The following is a 24,443-nucleotide window of genomic DNA, read 5'->3' as shown; positions in this document are numbered from 1 at the left end:
TTCTGGAATCCAACTGCCTCACAATAAGGTCTATGTGATTATTGCTTGTATGTAAGTCATTAGTGATGGGAAGCACTGAAATTACTCATCTGAGTAGACTGTGATGTCATCTCCAAGATCTTAGTCAAGACATCTATGGATTTAAATGCAATATTTTATCATTTCTTATGCTATGGAAATTATAGACTGACAAATGTTAGCCTATAACAGTATTCAGTACATAGAATGAATAAATGTAATGTTTGGAATAATGGAATTGGAGAAAAATGTGAAAATTCATTTGTGATAGCTGCTGGATTCCAAAGGGAATTTTTTTTAGGTAGAAATTATGGAAAGTCTGGGGCAAGCTTTCTTTATACTGTTTTCTTCAGGAAAAGCTGTAGATTGGAGTACAGCAATGGGATACAAAAGCAAGGAAAATTTTCTTATCTCACCAGATTGCAAAGGAGAAAGGTGATCTACCTCCTCTCCATGTGTATGGATTATAGGTGGTGAACAGAAAAGAAGAGTCAACAGTTGTGTTCACTTGCTTTTGAAAGCTGACATTATCAGGCAGTATGAGAGATGAATGATGATCCAGAGGTAGCCAAATCACACTGTTTTGGCACTGAGATGTGTGAAGAATTTCTCATCCCTAGTTACCTGCATTTTAGTTGCTAACATACATCAGTCAGAAAAATGTGCTAACATCTTACCTGTGTAGTTTTGCAACCTGTTGTAACCTGTCACTGTTCTTACATTAAGTTTGCAATCAGAACATTGTGCCAAGGAACCTGAAAAGGTTGCCATGGATTACCATACATGGTAAAAAAAATTAAAAAACAAAACAGATATCAGAGAAATCCTGCATCACAGTATATGTTTGAGATCATTTAATGTGTGCCACATTCAAGAGAAGGAAGAAAACATTGAGCAGATTTCTCTTCCTTCAAGTCTGAATCATGGAGTGTTGAGAGGAACTCTTTATAAAGAAATCATTGCATATGATGAAGGGACATGTGTAAAATTGTGTCCTTCTTTTCCTGTGCTCAATTAGATAAACAAAGGAGTCAGTACTTTTTGGGGAATGAGGACAAGCTGTATTAGCCATAGTACATTTATGTGCATCATTTACTTTTATAATTTTTATGATCATTGGAGAAGTTCCTGTGGCAAAGTGGCTGAAGAAGAAAGTTGAGATTAATCTGGCAGCTCTAAAGTTTCCATGGGTCATTTGTGATTGACAAGTTAGATTGTTCTTACTTATGAGACTAGATACTGGAAAGCATTTTAACTTTTAAGCAAATAGCTGCTAGTATAAATAAAATTAATATAAAGAACTAGTATTTTCTTTTCTGAATAAGGTCGGGGTGTCACTATGGGAAAGTCATTTTGAATGCTTTCTCTGTGTATCTATGTCTGTGGGTGTGTGCATGTGTGTCCATGTGTGTGTTTGTATGCATGTATATGTGTGTACACATATATGTATAAGTATATGTACCATGTATGTGTGATTTGGAACAGGAAGTATTACAAAATGCAGGTGGCTGGCATACCCATGCCATGCTGCCTGTGGGAGACCCCACCCTCAGTCAGAGACAAGAAAGAGATGAAGCTTCATGGTCAGGCACTGGTGGCTCACACTTGGAATCCTAGCTACTCAAGAGGCAGAGATCAGGAAGATTGTGGTTTGAAGCCAGCCTGGATAGATAGTTCATGCAAGACCCTATCCTGAAACTACCCAACACAAAAAGGGCTAGTAGAGTGGGTCAAGTGGTAGAGCACCTGCTTAACAAAGTGGTGAGGCCCTGAGTTCAAACCTCAGTACCACAGGAAAAAAAAAGAAAAGAAAAAGAATAAAGAAATGAGACTTGGTATTTTCACATTGAGGCACCAAAATGGCCCTAGATGAACAGAATCGGCCTAGAAGGCTTTCACTGGCTTCATTGCCAATACCTTTGTGAGCAAAGGAGGCCAATTTTCCCTCTCTAAAACCCTGTATCCAGTTCTTTCCCAATCACTGACCTTTTTCTTGCTGGGCTCCCATGGGACATATAGAACCTTTTCACTCCTGTGACTGAAGTGCTGTCCAAGGTGAGGATTAATCATGCATGATTGTGTTCCATGGGAAACAGTCGCTTTCTTAGTTGGATCCCCTGAAGAATTCTTTCCCCTTTACTCACCTTTGTCTATTAAAAAATTATTCATTTATTTGTTTATTTATTTATTGATTGATTATGGTACTGGAGTTTGAGCTCAGGGACTTGCATGTGTTAGGCAAGAGCTCTATCACTTGAGCTACCCCAAGCCCTTTTTGCTTTGGTTATTTTTCATATAGGGTTTTTCTAACTTTGCCTAGGCCAGCCTCAAATGGAGGCTCTACTAACTCTGTCCTTGAGTAACTGTTACTACAGTTGTGCATTACCACACCCAGCTTACTATTTGAGAGTGAATCTCCTTAACTTTTTTTGCCAGGGCTGGCCTCAGACTGTGATCCTCCTATCTGTGCCTCCTGAGAAGCTGGGATTACAGGCATGCACAACCATGCCTGGCTTCTTTTCTTTGCCTTTTCTCCATGCCCTGTCATTGAAAATTCTAATATTTTCAGATTAAGTAGTGCCCGTTTATATCAGTCCACTATTTCATTGGCCCTCACAATACTAAGGTGAAATTCAAATTCTAGATGCTGTAATTCTAAACTTTGGCTCTTTGAAATTCACCACCACTGCCTTGTATTTCTCTCTCTTCTGGCTTCTAATAAAGTGAGTTTCAGTCCTACTAGGGAGCCACTGTTCTCCTCATTACTTTCTGGTTGAAACTCACTGAGTATAAAGTTAGTTCCCCTCCTTCCTCACGGGTACTTGATTATTCTGATGTTCTATAATTAACATGGAGTGCTTCACTGGGGACAGAGAAACCCCATTGTGTGTTTATTTTTGTGACAGTACAGCCATACTGAGATTGCTGAGCAAAAGTTATGACAAACTTCTAAGCAAGGAAACTTCCTTCACTGCAGGAAAATAATAATGAGGGGACTGTTGTGTTCAGGAATTGCCACCAGCAATGAGTTTGTGCAAATAATCCCAGAGGAGGTGCTGCAGGGTCTGAGAGAGCCGGTAATTACCATGTCAACCCAGGCATTTTCATGATCAAGTCTGTGGAATGTAATCTTTCCACAACCTCCTTCAAACTCCCAAGTGATAAACAATCATTTGTGATAACTGTCGAAGAGGAGCCGACTCTGCTTCATCCCAGGGAAGCCTTGGGGTACAAGATTTACAGGCACCATTTGGTCCAGTCTCTCTTCTGCCCTAGCCCACATCTTTGCATCTCTGAAATGTGATTCTCCTCCTCCACCCCTCACAGCTTCAGGGCTGCTCAGAAGCCACTTTTGGGGACATCCATTTCCAAGGAACAGTAGTGTCTATTTTTGTTTCTTCTCTTCTTCTCACACTCAGTTCAATGTGACACCACAAATATGGCTAGCTGTTTGGAACAACTTACAGAACTGAACATTACAGACACACTCCAACCTTCCAGTGTGTATTTTGAGTATTTTATCACGGGTGTCAAGATTTTATGCATTACAGTATGCTCATGATATTTTCCCTGTGTTTTATTTTGGGCGTGATAAAATCTGTAGCAATTAGTTTCTCACAAGTCTATTTTATGCTGAAGAATCTGTTAGTTGCTCTTCGTGTGATTTTTTTTTTTTCATTCTACCTTTACACGGCTGCCTTCATTCCCAGATTGATGCTCTCTCTGTGGATTTGGCAGTTTCCCTTGGCTTCTCTCTTTTGGGTTCTGCTCAGTCCTTTTAAGTGCTACTTGGTAAGATGTCAAGTGCAAATTAAGAAGATGCTATAGGTTGGTGAACCATAAACATGATTTAAATGGAAAAGTTCTTTATACCAACAGGAAATGAGAGAATGAATGTATGAAGATACTGTTAAGATTATAGTTTCATATTTTAATCTTGTCTGAAATATGCATATTTTTGTCACAGAAGGCAGAAACACGAGAATAGAAACCAATAGTGTGGGACCCCATAAGTGGATCATGGTTAACATAAAAGGAAGAATTAAATTAGAACCGTACAACTGCTTAACAATGGGATATGACCTGAGAAATGCACTATTAGGCGATTACATTGTGTGGACATCACAGAGTGTCCTTAAACAAGCCGAGACGTAACAGGTCAGTCACTGTAGTCTTTTGATACGACCAAGGGAGGGGGTGACACTGGATATAGGAGGCTTCTGCTAGCAAACTCAGAACGTTGTTTTATAGTAAATTTTTTTTTAAGTAGGTATAAGGAATATACTTTAAAATAATAATATACAGCATTGTACAGTAAATACATAAACCAGTCACATTGTCATTTGTTATCATTATTATGTAATGTGCAAAATTGTGTACTGGTATACACTATACTTTTACACTACAGGAAGAGAAATAGGTTCATTTACATAAGTATCACCACAGACACAGGACAGGTGTGCTGTGCTATGACATTAGGATGGCTACAGTGTCACAAGGCAATAAGGATTTATTAACCCCATCATAATCTTGGTGGACCACTGCCTGACACATGGTCTCTTGTTGACTGACACAGTCATCATGTGGCTATACCTGTGTTTTGTAGATGAAATGCCAGGACACGGTACAATTTCTCTCTTTGCATCCTTAGAATCTCTCATTTTTACTTCCTTTAAACACTTTTAAACCCTTGGTTAAATTGTTAATTGAGATGTGAATCATATTCTAGATAGCTCTTTCACAGAAGGAAAAGAAACTTCTTTCTCTTTGAAATATTAGGAAGAGCGTAAAGAATATCAGAAGCATTTAAGATAAACTAATCTATGTGAAAATGCTTTAAAGTGTATAGTGATTGAATTGTTGTACTCTTTTCCTTTAAGAGTTTCCAATTCTACTTATTTGAACAGAAGAGAAAAATAGTAAACTCTGAAAAGGAAACTTGCCATGCTGTTTTGCAAAATGCCCAGGTTTACCTCCTTGAAGTTCAACTTCTAGGTTTTGTTTGCTGGGCAGAGCAGGACATTGTGACACTGCACACAAAGGTTAGGACACCAGAGATTCCAGATCGTAGGCGTTCTTCCCCTTTCTGTGAGTCTGTTGGTGCATGCCACGTGGCTTTGTTCTTTTTCTACCCACTGTAGGGCAGAAATCTACCTATCAGCGACTTCCAGAAGAGCCTCCTGCTCACCATCCAACAGGTCCAGAAGTCTCTGCCCACTCTGAGATCTGGGGAACACTTTCACATACCTTCAGTTCCTTCAGCTTCCTTTGTTCTTATTGCCAGGTTCAAATTCTCTGTTTCTGTGTTGATTCATAGCAATTATCCTCCTCAAATTTTAAAGAAATGGTCTCTTCTTCCCCCTTCAAGGTAGGGATCAAGCTCTGCAATAACCAGTTTAACATGATGTTATCACAAGCCACCTTTCAGGTCAATTCATGTGCTCTGTGCACATTAACACAGCAAAGTCAACAACCTGCACATGGGGTGTAACTGTCATTGTCCTCAAATAGGTTAGAGAAACATAGGCTTCTTCTCAGTTCTGGAAATAGAACAAGACACTCTGGGTTTTGATTTCTGTTGCAACTTTAACACTATTACTTGTGGCCAGATATGAGATGCCTAAGAAGTCCCTTGTTCTGTTTAGGCAGAGATGCACATGAATTTCAAATTCTTACCTGGTGTTGCCTAAAGTTAGTTCATAAAAATCTGCCATTCTAGTTATTTATAAATCAGAGTCCATGATTTTGTCTGTCCATTTGCAGTTGTTCATTCTACTTATTGTACTCTGGGGATTTTAAAAGGCAAAAATGCAGCTATTAGTGTTTACTGCCTCCTGTGTTTTATAGAATGCTGGGAGTCCAGTTTTTGCTGAGTTAAAGCTAAGTTGGAGCCATTGTAGGGACAGGTTTGTGTCACTATCCCCAGTATTAAGGTCTTTACTCCAATAAGGCCAATTGGGCCTTATACCATCAAAATTGCTGTCACCATAAAATATATTTTGGAGGGAAATGTGTGTAAGATCCTAATGCTTCATTCGATTGTAGTGATCAATCATACTGAAGCTATATGAATGACATGACTGACCTTCATGGCTACGTGTCCAGTCAAAAATAGGAAAAATTTCAAATTAGGTTCTTAAAAATATTGCTTCCATGAGCCTATTATAAGTCACTTCTCTTAGGATAATATTTAAGTGTTGTCCCCTCAGTGCAAAGGATGCCTCGCTCTTTTGAATACCTCGTATTGATACCAAATGTCTCCTTTAAGAATGTTATAAACACAATGCTACACATTGCAAGTAATAAATTGGATTCCTACTTGCTTAGGATATAGCAGACAACCATTGTGTGTGTGTGTATATATGTATGCATACATGTACATACATACATACATACATACATATGTATATATAGTAAAACACATTTCTTATGTAGTTCCACGTGGGAAAGGAGGATTTCTTCTGAATGAACTTGCCATTCAATAGAACTGAGCTTGATGTTTGGGAGCCCTTAGGGTGTTATTAATTAAAGTGAACTATGTCAGATATATTTTGTTTTGGAAAAAGGGATGGCAGATGGCAATTTTCTTAAAGAAAAAAAGAGAAAACAAACAAACAAATGAATTACGTATGGTGGTGCACAAAAGGACAAGTACATAAGGAGGTAAAGCCATTGCTTGTTGCTGAGCTGTGCCTCCACATTACAGCAGCAGAAATAATGGACGACAGGCTTCTCTCTAATTGGGCCACACTGGAAAACTCAAACTAACCTGCTCGTGAGGAAAAGACCGATAACCAAGAAGGCAGGATGGAAATTCTCCCGTGTCCTGTTCAATATATGAGAATGTTATACACTGTTTCATTACCTGATAAAGGTTTCGTTGTCTGCCTACAGTGCATTTATCCAGGTTGGGGACTTCCTGATCTGTGTGTTTCTCACTAGGTATATATTTAAGCTAAGGTTGTTGTAGTTTACAAAAAGGAAAAAAAAAACCCACAATCAATTCTCCATTGTCTAGGACCCAGATTGGTGCCAGCCCAACATAGTCAGTTTAAAAATACATGGCCCAGAAAGAGGGCAGCCAAGGAATGGTCTGCGGGTTTCAGGAGATGCTTAGGATCCAGGTTTCCATGGTAACAGTGGAGTTTTTCCCTAGTGGTGTCTCATATTACTTTGGATTTGTGAGATTGTGCTGTAGATTAGAGGGTTAAAGATCAGTTTCTTTTATCTTGCTCCAGCTCTTTTTATTTAAGCTGAAGCAAGGTATTGTCCCTCAATTTAGCACTAAGAATGGATTCTTTGAGGCTTCCAAACTGCTGGGCTGACCCAGATTATGCTAAATTACTTGGAAATGGGAAAAATGCATTTTTAAAACACACACAGCCAGGTGTAAGAAGTGAAGAATTGGAAGGGAGAGAGGAAAGGGGCTTTGCTATCCAAAAGCAATACCTTTGCAGTGACATGACAGCAAAGACCATGATAACCAGAACTGGGTGTGTGTAGGGGTGGATCAGACAGAATTGGAGACCCCGGGAACGTAGTAAAAGGAGGTATTTGTTGCTTTTCCTGCATTTCCACCAGACCGCTCAGATGATTTCCTGCTCTGTGATATAGTCTTCTGGGATCCACATGGAGGTCCTTATCACTCTAACTACTGTAAGATTCAGAGAGAGACTTGCTCTGTTGCCAGATGCTGAGTTTTGCTTACTATAAACTAAATGCTTGTTTATCTGCAAAATCATATGTTGAAATCCTCACTCCCAAGGTGATGGTAATTGGATGATGTCATAAGGGTAGGGCCCTTACGATTGAGATTAGTGCCCTTACTAAAGACCCCAGAAAAGGCCCCTTACCTGATTTGCCACATGAGAACACAAGAAGGCACCCTCTAGGAACCTGAAAGGGTGCCATCACCATACCTCTGCAGGAACCTCAATGTTGGACTGCCAGCTTCCAAAACTGTGAGGAATTACTGTCTGTTGTTTATAAACCACCATGTTTATTGTATTTTGTTAAAGTAGCCCAAAGTGACTAAAACACCGTCCTCAGGCAAGTTAAAGCAAGAACCATAATGGACCCCTTTCATCTCATGAAGTATATAGTTGTAACAGGAAGAGGAAGACTGTGGGTTAAATGTGGACAGGCTTGTTCTGTGAAGGTGGAAACTGCATTTCCATAGAACTCAGAGTGACTGATCTGCATACTCAATTATGACTTATGGTAGAGTTACTAGCCCAGATACCTCCAGGGCAGGCAAGAGATGTAAAAATCTGTCAGGCGGCAACAATTAGGACCAGTGTGGCTCATGGCTAAAAAGTCTATATCCTCCTTATATAATACCAGACATATTGAGTACATATTCTTCGTCAAGAAATACTCAAGAAATTTTATTTATTTAATTACTCAATCCTTGTTATAAGTCTGTAAGGAAGTTGTTCTTACTAACACCTTCCTAGACAGAAGTATAGAGGAATTAAATGACGTGCAATGCCCCATGACTTATGTAGGCCTAGCTGGGAGCTGGAGCAGGAGGTCTCCCTCCAGTACCCATGCCTATAGCTGAGAGGTTCTGTTTCTCATATTGGCTAGGAGTTCAGAGATTTGAAAATAGGGTTTTGGAAGATTTTGATGAGAACAGATGGAGGATGGTTGTGCAGATGTGGACTGCACAAAGAACTCAGTGACATGGGATTCTGGCACAAAAACAATGGTTGTACCAGTGATGGAACCTTAGGAACAGTACAGAAGCACTAAAACTAGAGTAGACTCAATTGCTTGTGTTCCTTAAGAGAGGCAGAAGTGGTTTTATTTGCTCTCAGAGGGATGAAAAAAATAATAAAACTTGGTACTTGAGGCATGCCAAAGAAAATTCTGTTAAACTTAACAAAGATGATTAGAGCAAGAAAGTGATTCTAGAACCAGGAAGTATTGTGGCTCACTACATGAGCCAATTATGTTTATAGTCAGAGGAGAGGCAGTGGCATATATAAACAACCTGATTGGCTGATATTAGTATTTCCTTATATGTGTGTATGTGGTATGGCGAAGCATTTGCCTTATATGGGCATGGTCTGATCCGTTGGTGGCCTGTGATTGGCGTAGCTATCTGTTTGAGAGTATACTATTAAATTAGGTTGTAGTTTATTTTCATGCTAAGTTAGATTGCAGGTGGCTACATATGGAGGCAACTTTAGGTCAAACTTTATCACTCAGGTACAGAAACAGACTTAGGCCAAACTTATCAATTTAGTAAGAATATAATGTGATATTTATAAATGACCAGCAGTGAGTAGATGAGAGAAAGCTGTTTATCTATTTTGCTTCCCATTCCTTCACCAAAAAACATATCCTTCAATCTAGGAAGGGTACAACTATTCAGTGTCAGAGAATTAAAGCACAGGATAGGCAAAGAGATGGAGAACCACGTGGCCAAATTGAATCACAATCTCAGGATTCTGACAGATTGTACATGAATACTTCCAACACCTCTGATACCAGATTGTTGTCATTGAAGAAAATGTCAAGAAATCAGAAGCTGGCAGTTATTTGAATTTCTCCTGTAATGGAAATCAAAGGGTATGTCTAAGCCAACCATGGGAAGGGTGGCACTGGATTGTGTGGTTTAAGCAGTTTGAGGTTGAATTACTTTCTCATGAATTTCAGGATTCTTTGGAAGAGAGAAAGTAAGAATGAGAGGTTCTGTGATAACGAACTGGCTGTGGCTAAGGACAAGCTGTTTTCTTGGGTGTGGAGCCATGTCCAGGACAGCCCCATCCCAGAGAGGGCCTCACAGTTGTGTTTAATGCTTTGTCCCTGTCATCTGGAAATTAATAATCTTATCCTTGAACTTGTGTTTTGTCAGAGAAGGCTATGACAATGCTATTTACAGGCTTAGGAACTTCAGGTCACACATGTTCCTTTTCCTGCTCCCTACCTTCCCCATGAGTGTTCTAGACAGATTCTCAGAGTTGTGCACCCTCAATGTGGTATGCAGGGTCATGCATACTTTTAGGGGTTCAGGTCTATTAACAAGAGAAGTGGCTAGTACTTTCTATTGAATCAGTTCTGTTCATCAGCTAGGGCTAAATTGTGCTTACAGTCAAGGACACTTGAAGTCAAAGGTAAGGTTTACATCCCTGAGTCTACCAAGAAACTCTGAAGTCGTATAGAAAAACAGGAAAAGTGGAAAATCAAGGTAGAAGAGTAACAATTGTCATACAGAGGAGGATGCCACACATTCTCCCCCATTATTCAAGTCTTTGCTATGTGACCTTAGTAATATATTTTTAAAAATTAAAAAATAAAACATTGACATATTTCTCATTATCCAAAAAATGCATGAAAATTTTTATGAGAATTTTTTTTCTGTTTTACTTTTCTCCAATCTCTAAAATATTGATAAAATTTCCCCTTGAGTACTTATCAAGAAAACATTGGGTGATAAGGTGATGAACCTGCTAAATATCACACCACCAACAAATTCTCTCTTAAGACTGTTCTCAGCAACATCTTTCAATGTAGTCCAAGAGCACAAAGCCAATGACATATCCATAAACATGCTTCCAGTGAGGTCCAAGGTCACAGCTGGTGGTTTTTGTTTTGCCCAGTGATCAAATCCAGACTTTCCAAAACTATGAATTGTATATCTTTTAGGAAATTCTCCAGAAATATTATTTCTCAAAATAAGGGATTTGAAATAAATTGAAAACACAAATTCTTTAAGGTTATGGTCTCTGTAATGTTGTATAAGCATATAAACAGGAGATATCATGAAATAAATGGATCATCCCAAGGTTCCAATTTACATGGATAATCACTTCTCATTTTGGTGTAGAGGTGGGCAGTGGGAGCCTGCAAACAGTGGTAACATTTGTCTTCAAGAATAAGTATGATACATACCAGCACATGCCAAAAAATTGGATAAGCTAATCCCCCATAATTTACAGAATATAAAAGTAGAGCTCTGAACTTCAATTAGCTGTTGTTTTTAAAATCCAGTCTTTTGGACTATGGACAAGTTACCAAGCTAAGCCTCTCATCTATTGTTTGGGTATATTAATACCTACATTTATAGAGGTGTTGTGAGAACCAAATGAGATATTACATGTAATGATATTAGCACTGTGATAAATTAGGCGTGAACTTTTATGATTCACAAAACTGTCATATGAGCATGACTTCAATGATTCAGTATGGAACATCATAAAACTGTCAATAGCTGTTGCTCATGGCTTCAGTAAAAATCTCAACATAATCCTCATCAAAAATTCAAGGAGCATAGCTTCCTAGTGAAACTCTGGGAATAAATAGTCGAATGTACATTTAGTTAACTGAATTGGTCAGCTACAAGGAGTTATTAAATAAAGAGCAATTCAATGTTGCTTTTGGATCATATGGTATTTTTTTTCCTGGCTAATGCAGAGAAAAGAGCTTCTTTCTCTATTCTGGTTAAGGCTGTGGGGAATTGGGAGAGCCTCAGTGGCTAGAAATTTTTTTTCATGACCCCAAATCTGTATGGAGACCATTTCTGCTATTGAACTCTTCCTCCAATAAAACATATATATTAGTATGTGTGTGTGTGTGTGTGTGTGTGTGTGTGTGTGTACACATACACAAGTTCTTTGTAAACCTGAGTCCTTTTACCTTTCACTGAGTTCAAACATCTTAGCCAGCTTGACCAATTCACAAATGTTCATTGGCCGCAGATTCTGGCTCAATATGACAAGCAGAGCACAGCTCTAGATCTGATAAGGACGTTTGCTTCATAATTTATGCTGCATTTTATAAGGTGGTCTATGTTCAATAGTCATAGAAATCCTGTTCTTTTGGGACACATAAAATTATTTGCAGTAATTCTTTTGTTCTAGTCTAATGAAGCTGTGGTAAAGTTCATGCCTTGGAGTCACTCTTACCCAGGTTAAAATCTGGTTTGACAAATTCTTAGATATAATATTCTAGAGAGGATATGTATGACTATAAAGGTGAATGCCCTTATTTATAAATAACTATAGTAGTACTGATCTTTTAGATTTTCTTGTGCAGATTCACTAAAATTATATATGTACAATGCATTTTTAGTAAGTTTGGCATATATTAAGCACTCAAAATTGAGAAATGTTACCATTATTACTTTGATCCCTGATTTATGGTTAGAACTTAAGAAATGTGGACTGTAGATGATCCACTGAGGATGATTATCATATGTATTTTCTCATCTTATATCATCACACCAACTGATCTTCACCAACTGACAGTGAAGTGATATTGAAGCCTTTGAATAAGTGTTCATAAGTAGGAGCTGTTAGGATTATCATTACTACCGTAATGATTACTATTCAGCTTATCCTGACAATATGTTTTCAGGAATTTAATTTTATTTTTAAAATGGGAATAAAAGTAAAGGCAGACATTAATTCTACACCAAGAAGTTGTGTTATTTTAAATAGATAAAAAGAGGTGAGTTATTTTAAGAATAGAGTTCAGTATATATGGTAGTAATGGTTGTTATCTACTGTTTTTGTCCAGGTGATAAAGACATTTTGTGCATTAAATATCATAACTGCCAATCAAGAATTTATCTAGAATGGCAAACTGCATGTAAATGATGGTGTTAGCAGGAAGTGGAAAAGAAAAACCTCTTTGTGTGAGTGAAGCACAGATGAATCAAATAAAGAAATTGCTCTATGATGTTGAGACTTATATTTGTACATCTACAATGATTGAGTCACCTAATTACTAAAATGTCTACCTGCAAAATAACTTTGCAACTGTGAATGTGATGTAATCTCTCCTCTATCTCCAACTTTTCCTGCTGGAATAATAGTTTATAAGAAAATCCTTAACTGTATAAATTTCTTGTAAACACAAGCACCATGTTAAAGCCAACCAGAGCAGAGCTATGTTATTTTGAAAAGTGAACACTATTTGTAAGAATATAGTTCAAACAAACTCCATAAGAATAAATTTCAAGAACTAAGTTTTCTTCACTGATTTTGTTTTTTGGAAAACTGTTTGCTGTATCCAAGTTCATAAATAGTACTTACTCTAGGAGAAGTCAATAATATCTTATAGTTAGTTAGTGCTTTCATTTAAAGCATCTCATTTGGTCTCATAACAATAACATTTGCCTGACATCATCAGAACAGGTGTCATTATCCTCATTTTCATTTGAGTAAATTAGAGCTTGGAAAAGTTGAGTGACTCGCCTGAGGTTGTTGTCTCTCCCTCTGAGCCCTATGCCTCCACCTGTTTGACATCTCTCACCAACCCTGTTATGTTAGTGTTCAACTCTTTGTTTGTGTATTTGCAGAAGGCTAATCTTTTTGGTCAGTCCTAACGTTCAATTTCTTGTTGAGGAATAGGTCACTTTTCAGAACACTTTGATCACAGAACAGATAATTACGGAAGACTTTATTATGAATTCTCCACCTCATAAAATAATCTACACCAAAGATTTGAGTTTCTAAGAATTCAGCTCATATCCCAAAGTATGAATGACAAAACAAAGGATGAACATTATTATGTCTCTTCCAATTGGCCTGGAAAAGCTGGTTCTGTACTATTTCAAGAAGTCAAAATCCCCCTGTACTATAATAACAAAGGCAATCATCTGGATACCATGGTTCTGGGTTTTCCCCAGTTCTCAGGCTTTTTTCTCTCTGTCAAGACCTGCTTAAGCAACTGCATTGCCTGTGAATTTTCCTGTTTCTCCTTACAAGTACATGAACGTCACAGTAACCAGTGGACGCCATTAGATTTGATTATTCTCCCTCTGCTTTTATTGGATGATTACCATCATGTTCTGTTTTGTTAAATAACAATATATTCTAAGTATTTAGCTCCAGGATTCATCACAGTATTTTCCAGTGAAAGCACATTTTCAAGCTATGAGAAAGAAGGTTGTTGATGAAACCACACTCATAATTCTGACTCATGTGGTTTTCCCAGGTGGAGGATGTGGTGATGGGGAAATTGTAGTATGGTTGTTCCTAATGTAGTCTTGGAAATTCCAAGTGGGCAATCACAGTGGAGAAAGTGGTTTCTTTTCTTTTTAGGAGCAGTTATGTTTCCTCGGGAAAGTGACTTTATCATGCTATTCCAAGGGGACAGAAATAAGCTGTGTGAAATTCAGCCTTCCATTCTGTGCAGTATGAAAGTAAAATTATGCTTCCCTCATACATGAGTCATCACACTGGCTTGGCTTTCTTTTCATTTCTTTCCTACTTTAGTAATTGGAGCCTGCAGGAAACTGCAGGAGGATGTGGGGAGAAAGGAAAGAAGAGCCAAGACAGAACGAATATTGTAGTGACGAGAAAAAGAGCCAGGGAGTTCCAAGAGCTGATGAGCTCCAAGACCTTGATCAAGCGACTTAGAAGAGTGGCAAGTCACTTACAAGAGTACACTGGACCCCACCACTAACTTAATATCCAATAAATGTTGACCATTGTTGTTAAACTATGACAATTAAGAGAAACTTTTGATCTGGGCACAGGGTATAATTGCCAAAAGAAAGACCCTTTAGTACATTGACAATTGCTTTGTAATAAAATAGTATTTTAGATGTGACTAATTTATGAATGCACGTAAATAAATCTGTTTAGATTGAAGCATGTTGAACCACATTCACTATCTGCACCTTAGGGAAGTTAGTACAGCTTGAGTAAAAAAAGCTTATACTCACTGGGCAGAAAGACAGCAATATCCATCCTAAAGCCCTTTGAATCCATCTGAAGTCTTGTGGGTTAAATGCTATAGATGAAAACAAAAGCAGAAACAAAAAACAAAAAAACTTTCTGAAAGTCATGAAGAAAACAGAAAGAAAAAATTAAGCCAAGCATTAACAATGAAAACTCTGGACTTGGACCCAAGATGGAAACAAACGTTTGGAGTTTTTATTATTCCCTCCATCTTCATACATGTGCAGTAGTTAGAAGTAATAATCTAATTTGTATAAAACACAAATAATAATGGAATGGAGTGTATAGGTAAGAAATTATTCTGGGAAACTGAGGCTTTCTAATTAGGCAAGAGTAAAACCATTTAAGCACTATCATTAAACAAGTATTTAAAATTTTTTTATTGACATGTAGTGTTTGTATGTATTTGTGTGGTACAATATGATAATTAGTCATATATACAATCTTTAATAATCAACTCATGTAAGTAGCATTTCCATTTCAAGCATTTATCATTTCTATGTGTGGGGAAACATCAATCTCTTCTAGTTATTTTGAAATATATAATAAATTATTTTACATTACAGTTATTCTTTGTGCTATAGAACACTAGAAATAACTTCTCTCATCTAACCATATTTTAGTGCCTCTTACCCTACCCCCAATCTACTTCCTAGTCTTTAGTGACCTTTATTCTACTCTCTGTTCAATCAGATCAACATTTTTAGCTTCTGTAAATGAATGAGAAAGTGAATTATTTCTGTGCTTGGCTTATTTAACCCAATATAATGCCCCCCTCCCCGTTTTATCCATGTTGCTGTAGCATTCTATTCTTTTTATGGCTGAATAATATTCCATTGTGTTGAAGTGTCATGTTTTCCTTATCTGTTCATTAGTAAGTAGATACTGTGAATAGTTTTGTATCTTGGCTATTATGACTAGTGCTGTAACAAACATGGGCGTACAATATCTCTATGATACAGTTACTTCCTTTTCTTTGACTAAATACCTAGTAATAGGATAGGTGGGTCATAGTCCGTTTTTGAGGAACTACCATACTGTTTTCCATGCAGATGTATTAATTTACATTCTCACTAGCAGTGTATGAGTTCTCCTTTCTCCACTTCCTCATCAATATTGTTTTTTTTTGTCTTTTTGTTAATAAATATTTTGATGGGGTGAGATGGTATTCATTGTGGTATTGAATTAAATTTCCATGATGGTTAGTCATGATGAAAGTTTTTTCAAGTACCTGTTGGCCATTTATATGCTTTTGAAAAATTTGCCCATTTTTATTCAGATTAAATTTTTGCTATTAAGTTGTTTGAATCCCTCGTGTATTCCAGATATTCATCACTTGTTAGAGTGATATTTTTCAAATATTTTCTTCTAAAAAACCTGTTGGAAGAGATAAAGTCAATAAAGCTTCAAGCTCAAAACCAATATACCAATAAAGAACTTACTAGAACAGAAATCAAGAAAGCAAACCTATCCACCATAACTACAGAAAATAAAAATAAAATACCTTGAAATAAACTTAATCAAGTAAGTGAAAGATATCTACCATGCAAATTATAAAATACTGATAAAAGAAATTGAAGAGGACACACATACACGAAAAAGGAAAAACATCCCATATTCAAGGATTGGAAAAATTAATATTGTTAAAATATCCATACTAATAAGAGCGAACTACAGATTCTACCCAATAACCATCAAAAAACTGATGACATTCTTCACAGAAAAGACCATACTACAATTCATACGAAACTACAAAACATCCAGAATAGACAAAGCAACAAGAGCAAAAAAGAACAAACCTGTAGGCATCACAGCACTTAAACATGGCACGAATCTATAGTAACCAAAACAACATGGTACTGCCAAACCAACCAACTGACCAACCAATCAACAAAAACCCAAACAATAACAGCAACAAAAACTGGACACAAAGAGGTGGAGAAAAAAAAGGGCAAAGGAGGGAGGCATTTCTGGAAAGAAAGGCCTTCAAGGGACTTCCTGGTAAGGGGACATCTCTGCAGAGGCCTCAGAGTAGGAAAACACTTGCAGGAAGGAGATACCTCCCATCAATGTCACAACCCAGCCAGCAGTGTCTGGAGCTTACTGAACAAAATGGAGAGTGGACAGGCAAGAGTTTTTGAATGTGATTGAATATCTCAGGTTTTATAAGGCTTTGCAGACTTTGTAAGAGAGTTACCTTTTTTAAAGAACAATATGAAGACACTAATTTTTAGCAAAGGATTAAAGTATGGGCCAAAATAACAAAATAATCCCGTTTGACTTAAGTAACTGGGTAGATTTGACTTCATAGAGAAAAAGATGGAGAGTGAATAAAAAGAAAGGAGGGGTACATGGGGGCTCAGTGGTTTGGTTTCCTCTATGTTACTCATGCAGTGATTTTAAAATGGTTGGAGATAGTGTGCAGGGGGCCTTGTAAGCCTTGAGTTCAGAGTAGAGCACTGGACTTAGAGATATATATTTGATAGATATTTGTGAGTCAGTAGCATGGTCTGATACCAAATTCATGGAAATGATACACTTAGGAAGAGAATCTTGAGAAGGAAACAAGGAGGGTCCAGAATTATCCTCTGAAAAACCAAAGGTTAAATGTCAGGTGGACTTTCAAGAAACCCGCTAAGGAGACTGAGAAGGAGGGATCAAGGAATTGGAAGAAAATGGAGAAGGTTTGGTGACCCTTGACCTCAAGGAGTTTCCAAGAATGGGAAATTGTTAGTCATATATAGTGAAGATGAAAGCTAGAGGAAATTGAAGGTGGATTAATAAGACAGATGCCTCTGATTCCCAATCATCCTAGACTCTGGTCTCCCATAGTCCAGCACAAACCACATTATTTTGTCTCATTAATATTACAGTGCACATCTGTTTATTGTCTTACTCCCTCTGTCACTAAATTAGTCTCCTCAGCTTCCTAAGCAACTTTCTACTTGGACTAGATTCATCTAGTGTGGCTCTCTCCAAACTATTGCCAGAGAAAAACCTAAAAATCAAATATCAATTATATCACTTATGTGCTGAATACCTGCCAATGCCTTACCCTTCTCCCTTCATTGTCTTTTAGGATAAAATTTGAATTCCTTAGTTCAATGCACAAGACCACTGATTGACATTTAGATTATTCCCTACTTGGGACTATAATATTTAAACTATTATGAACATTCTTATACATATATTCTGGTGCTTGTATGTACACATTTCTGTTGGATAGATAACTGAGATAAAAATCAAAGATCGAAGAAACCTGTTTTAGAACATAGGAAGAGAAAGTCCAACTAAAACCACAGGGATGAAAAGTGAAGAGATAATAAAGATAAGATCAGTTGTCAAATAAATACAGGCAGTGGGGAAAATAAATAAATCACAGATTTGATTATTTGAATCAACTGACAACATTGATAAAATGTAAGTAAAACTGTTGAGGAAGAAATGGACAAATCATAAATGCAGAGTATCAGGAATGAAAGGGGGAGACATCACCACAGATCCTAAAGACATGAAAAATAATAGCAGGCTCTATCCATTACTCATTGCTGATGTAATAAATTACCACAGATTTCTGGTGACTTAACCCATACTTATTTTTTTTGTAGTTCAAAAATTCAGGAATATGAGGTGGATCTTATGGGACTGAAATCAAGGTATTGGCTATCCTGTGATCTTTCTGGAGACTGTGGGGGTAAACCTGATTCCTTGCCTTTTCTTGTTCTAAAGGTCACCTGCATTCCTTGGGTGTGTTCTTATCTCTGACCTCTGCTTCTACCACAGAGCCTTCTTTAACACAGACTCTCCTGCCTCCTTGCTATGGTTGGGCCTTGAATGTTTCATATGCTAGAAACCCTGCCCCCAGTGTAATGGTATTAAGAGGAGGTACAACTGAGGTGGGGCTTCATAGGAGGTGATGAAATCATTTGATCACTATTGTCAAAAGGGATTAATGCCCATCTTGAGGGAGGGGGTTAGTTCTCTCAGGTTTAGATTAGTTACTATGAGAGCCAGTTTTGATATAGTGAATTTGGCTTTCTTGGTTAGCTCTCTTCCTTTCTCTCAGTATGAGATTTCTCTTTCTTACATGCATTCTTACCATGTGATACTATACACTATGAGATCCTCACCAAGAGCCTATGCTGGGCTAGCACTGAGCTCTTGAGCATCCACAACTGTCAGCTAAATACGTATCTTTCCTTCATATTGTATCCAGTCAAAGGTACTTTGTTATAGCACCACAAAATGAACTAAGACTTTCTTTTTTTCTCTTATAAGAATGCTTGCAATCACCTTGGATCTACCTAGGTAATTCAGGATGATTTCTCCATTTAGGATCCTTAATTTAGTCACATCTGTAAAGTTCTGTATTATTAGGGAAGGCCATCTTTTTGGAAAAACCTCCTGTGCTGGTCCTAATAGAACAGGATAAAAATAAAAATGGAATCACTCACCCTAAAATTCCAATCACCAAGCTGAGACTAAGCTGTTTATCTGACTTTCTGAGAAATCAGGATTAGAGGGGGAGCCAAATTTCTCAAACAGGCCAGTTTCAATTGGCATGATAATGAAGTTTCCTCTCCCTTAATCTTTTTGTAAAGTTAACCTGATGCTAACCAGTTATTTTTCTATTGTTCTGCCCCTACCTTACAAGAAATGACTTTGAAATGACCAATCTAATTTTTGGCTATTTTTCTGCTTTCTTCGGCCCCTTTCTATTTTTAAACTCAATTTCTTCTGCTTGACTCATTGGAATATTTGTTCTATTTTATGAAAAAAGGTGTTGCACAATTCTTGAATTGAAAACAAGGACTTGAAGATCTTAAGTTAAATTATAATTTTGTCCTTTGACAAATCCTTTTGCCATACAAAAAGGACATTCAAAAGTTCTACAGATTAGGAAACAGGGTTTTATAAACAATATTTTGCAAATAAATTTGAAATTTTAGATGGCATGAATAAATTACTAGAAAAACAATTTCGTAGCACTAAAACAAGAAGCAGAAAATTTTTATAATCCTATTTTTATGAATGAAATTGAATCTGTAGTTTAAAACACTAGCAGTAAGAAAACTCATGTCACAGAGGGCTACAATATTAAGTTACCAAAAACACATAAGAAAAACTAAAACTAATTTTATACAAATAAAACCAGAAAATAGTAAAAAAGGGAGCAGTTCCAGGCATTTTTCATGAGGCCAGCATAAACCACACTGCAAAACTTGACAAAGACATCACAAATAAAATGTAAGGAAATTATATACAAATCATTCTTATAGACAAAGACACAATAATTCCATAGACAAAACATTAACCAAACAAACATCAGACATGAAACATAATACAGCTCAGCCAAGTTGAGTTTATTCCATGTATCTATGCTTGACTTAAACTTTAAAATTTGAACAATGCAATTTCTGTAGTTAGGTCATTGAAAATCACATGAGCATCACAACAGATGCAAAATTAGCCCTGAATATTTTCAGTACCCACTCAGGATAAAACTCTTAGTAAATTATGAGTAATGGTAAATATCTGTAACAAAAGGCATCTACCAAGAGTCTATAGAAAATATACTTGGTAATAAAACATTAAAAGCTTTCTGTATCAGAATGGGAATATATCAATGATGTCTACTACAATGCTTTCTGTTCAATAATATACGGGTGTCCTGGTACAAGAATGCAAAAACAAAGTAAAATTCTTAAGAATGGGAAAGAAAGAAATGAAACTGTTTTTAGATAGGGAGCATGATTATAGAGGAATAAATTTCATTAGAATATGTAGATAAACTCTTAGAATAAGTGAGTGAAGTTATTAGAGTTAACAATTAAAGGCCAATATAAGAAATGAAGTATATTTCCATACACTTTGACAGACTGTTAGAAATTGTATTTAAAATGATATCATGTGTAGTAACATATAAAAAGAAAATTCTAAGAATGACTGAAGCATATGCAAAAATCTTTTACAAAGAAAACATTACTGAGAGATATCTTACTTAAGAAAATAAAAAGGTATATCCTATTAAATTAATATTATAAATGAATCATCTTTACTGCATCAAAGATTCACTGTAACTTCTTTCTTAATCTCAGCCACTATAGTTTAAAAATTGAAAAATATATATGGAAATAAAATATATTTAATAAAATATATATGGAAATAAAAAAAATCAAGAATAATGATGAATTCCAAAATAGCAAAAAGAAAATTTGGAGAACTTGCACTCTCAGATGTCAAATCTTATTATAAGCTGTAGCAATTAAAATAGTTTGATACTGGTTGGTTAAATAAATAAATGTCAAGAATAGAGTCCAGAAGCAACCCCATATTTAAGTTCACAGAATTTGTAGGGAGAAAAGAAAACACAAAAGACTTTGCTACGCATTGAGGGAAAGTCATTTATCTTTAAAGTGTGGATCATATACATTCTATATTATATATGTGTCATACAGATATACTGTGATTCCTACTTTACATAAACAAAACTCATTCCAAGTGTGTATTATGAATCTCAATGAGAAAGACCATCAGATGAATGTTTCAACTTAAATGCTGCCATAAAAAATACCATTGTGACCTTGGAGAAATCAAAGCTTTCTAAAACATTAAACACACACACACACACACACACACCACTTAAATAAGTGCATTGAATGATCCACATTCAGGATCATCAGAGTGTACAAATTTAAATGATAATGAATATATGATGAGCAAGCACTATATATCTGCCAAAAGTAAATAAATACATAAATAAGTAAATACACACAAAAATAAACAATACAAAACCAAACACATGATAGTTCCAAGTGCTCATGTGAGTCTAATATAGTAGAGCTACTTACTAGATGCTTGGTATCTACTAAGAGGAACTCATTCTCACCAAGGGACCACATATTCCTCTCCTATGTATATAACCAAGAGAAAAGAGTGCAAATATTCCACCAAAATATATTTATGAAAATATACATGGTAGCTTTATTCATAATAGCCCCAACCCAGAAATAGCTTAAATGTCCATTGACAGAATGATGAAGTTAGGTTATATCTATACCATGCATATATACAGAAAGGAAAAAGTTATTAGGATATATATATATATATATATATATATATATATATATATATATATACCTATCAGACATATTGCTGTGTTAGTGTACACTGATACTGAATGACTTCATTTCTAAAAAGTACAAAAATGAGTACAATAAATTTATAATGGTAACGTCAGAACAGTGGTTACTTTTTTTTGTTGGGCTATGACTTAAAAGGAGGAGGAAAGGGTTGTGGGGTATTGGTGCTGTTGCATTACTTATTCTGTATGGTAGCTATATGCCTGTGTTTATAATTTATAAAATTAATATACATTATGCTTATGATTTGTATATTTTTTGCATGAATGGTACGGTTAAGAAAGAAAGTTAAAATAGTTAAGGTCATACTAGTAAAAGGAATGTCTTAAGTAAGAATATTATATTTGCAAACAATTGTATAGTTACCTTTTGAGAACTTATTTGATGTAATAGCTGCTAGCTTCAATTATCATTTTTTACACAGGTTTTGAATTTTTCTAGATGTTTTGGAAAGATTGTCTGTACAAATAAACTAGCTACCTGAATTTAGCTACAGAGCACTCATCAGGAGTTGAGAAAGTTGAAGGGGTATCTGATTGATTCTTCATCTACTTTAAAATTTGTCATATGGGTATCAAGATTAAAAAAAATATATCAATAATACCAGCAGAAACTCCAATCTCCCCGGAACAGCTGGACTTGGGATTCAGAAGACAAAAGACAAAATTCAAAATCCTGATCCTTGCTTTTGACCAGTGATCCTTACCCAACCCTGCAAAGCCTCATTTTTGTTCTGGCCCATGTCCCAAGGTTGCTGCAATAAGATGTATTGGAATAGTGTTTACTAGAAAGAGGACATGTAAAATATGAATGGAATTTTGTCGATAACATTTAATATGCTGTTTCCACGATCCTTTACCAACAGAGCGCTGAGAGCCATCTCTGAAGTCCTCAAATGGAAATCATCCTTTGTTCCCTTAGGGATGCACAAAGCCACCGTTTCCATAGCAACACTGCCACATGTGTCAGAAATCAGGGTTAGGCCTTGAAGGATAAAACAAAAGTGAGTGTTGGCCAGCTAGCAAAGACAGCACCTGAAAAGGTAGTGCTCTGACCCCATGACAGAAGGAAGTACACACACATATGTGCGTGTTGTATCATTTTTGTTAGGGTTGAAAACTATAATCTATGTCTTTTGAGAAATATACAATATTTAAAGTCATTATTTCTCTCCATGTGTCAGACCACTTAGAAAATCAGGTTCCTATTGTATTCATTAATACCTACTTTTGGAAATTAAAGGTGAAATTATCTACTTTCCCAAATCCTTGAAATAGTGTGACATTTGCCCTTAGTGGGTTGGTAATGCTCAAGGGAGAAGTGAAGTTAGAGTACTGTTTCATAAAGATCTAACTTTTATAAATATGAGTATTTTTGTGAAACTACAGACTTTGATATGTTTTTGAAATTCAAAAATAAGTGAGACGTTATGGAAATATTTCTCAGTTGTCAAATTGAGATCTTCCTCTCCCCTTAGGTTTCTGAGGAAAGCACTGGAAGCCCAAATTGGAGATTCCAGTCTTGATTCCATTCAAGTCTTGACTGAAAAAGTCATATGTGTAACTGCTAACCAGAGGAACTCAGTCTTTACTCTGTCTTTTTTGTAAAATAAGTTTTATAGAGAAGTAAGATATTGATTAAAAGGGAATCTTTAACCTGGAGGGGATTGAAACATTGAATTTATAGATTCCTTAGCTAAATTATTTTTGTGGGACTTTTGTCTATAAAAATAAACCTTCTACTATGACCTTCATATTTAATAAAATATTGCCTTTTTGATAATGCAGTTGTGCTTATGTTACACATTTGTTATTAAGAACAAATGAAATTTTCTAAAGTATTTTGTGTATGAATGATATTTGTGCAAGATCTTTAAAATGACTAAATTTATATATAAACATGAATATGTGCATTTATATATTTTATAGATATGCACCAATTGTATTATAATAACACTTTATTATTCCTATGATACCATAATAGATCTCACTCAATTTTACAACCTGTGAAATAATATGCTTCAAACTATATGAGCCAAAGGGAAATTATTTAAATAATGCACTTTTTTATATTTTAAAATGCTTTCCACTCACTCTTACCAATAATGTAACATGTACACATTCCTGAGATAAGATAAATGTGTCATAACAATAGGAACAGCTATGCTGATTGAGTGTTTATACTATTTCAGGAATTGGAATGGGTATTTTAGAATCATTACCTTCTTTAATCTTCACGGAAACTTTACAGCAAGTGCTTTTGTTCCCAATTTATTTGGGCACAGATATGCTGAGACCCTGCCTGGAATAATAAGCTTATTCTTGATGTCAAATTCAGGTTTTGCTGGTCACAGAGGTAGAACTGTTAAAAATCTCTCCAAATACTGCCTCTGGCATTAATGGATATCACACACCTTAGAGACCAACAGATTATCACTTTCTATTCACATGGTCACTATGGAGAAGTGATGGTCACATGATGGAGAAACACATCTTATGGGAATGGTAGACATTGTTTAATTGCAAGCTATTTGTTACTAGAAAAAAAACAAAAAATATACTCCAGGTGAAATATCGCTACCAATCAT

The 24,443-nt window shown here is 36.1% G+C and overlaps 1 long non-coding RNA gene across 3 annotated transcripts in view; it reads right to left on the bottom strand.

Annotated features, from left to right (window-relative positions):
- Positions 1 to 2,068: 2,068 nt before the first annotated feature.
- Positions 2,069 to 24,443, bottom strand: part of LOC141417550 (uncharacterized) — a 45,469-nt gene continuing 23,094 nt past the window's right edge. The window contains exons 2-5 of one of the 3 annotated variants that reach the window (XR_012442195.1): positions 22,716 to 22,840; positions 15,946 to 16,091; positions 14,699 to 14,766; positions 2,069 to 5,400 (exon numbers count right to left, since the gene is read on the bottom strand). This is a non-coding gene — a long non-coding RNA (uncharacterized lncRNA). The remainder of the gene's footprint in view (positions 5,401 to 14,698; positions 14,767 to 15,945; positions 16,092 to 22,715; positions 22,841 to 24,443) is intronic. The other 2 variants (XR_012442196.1, XR_012442194.1) reach the window with 2 other exon arrangements.

The sequence above is a fragment of the Castor canadensis genome, chromosome 15 (assembly GCF_047511655.1).
Source record: "Castor canadensis chromosome 15, mCasCan1.hap1v2, whole genome shotgun sequence".
NCBI lineage: Eukaryota > Metazoa > Chordata > Mammalia > Rodentia > Castoridae > Castor > Castor canadensis.
The sequence above is the reverse complement of the archived record's forward strand: the minus strand, read 5'-3'. Positions and strand labels throughout refer to the sequence as shown.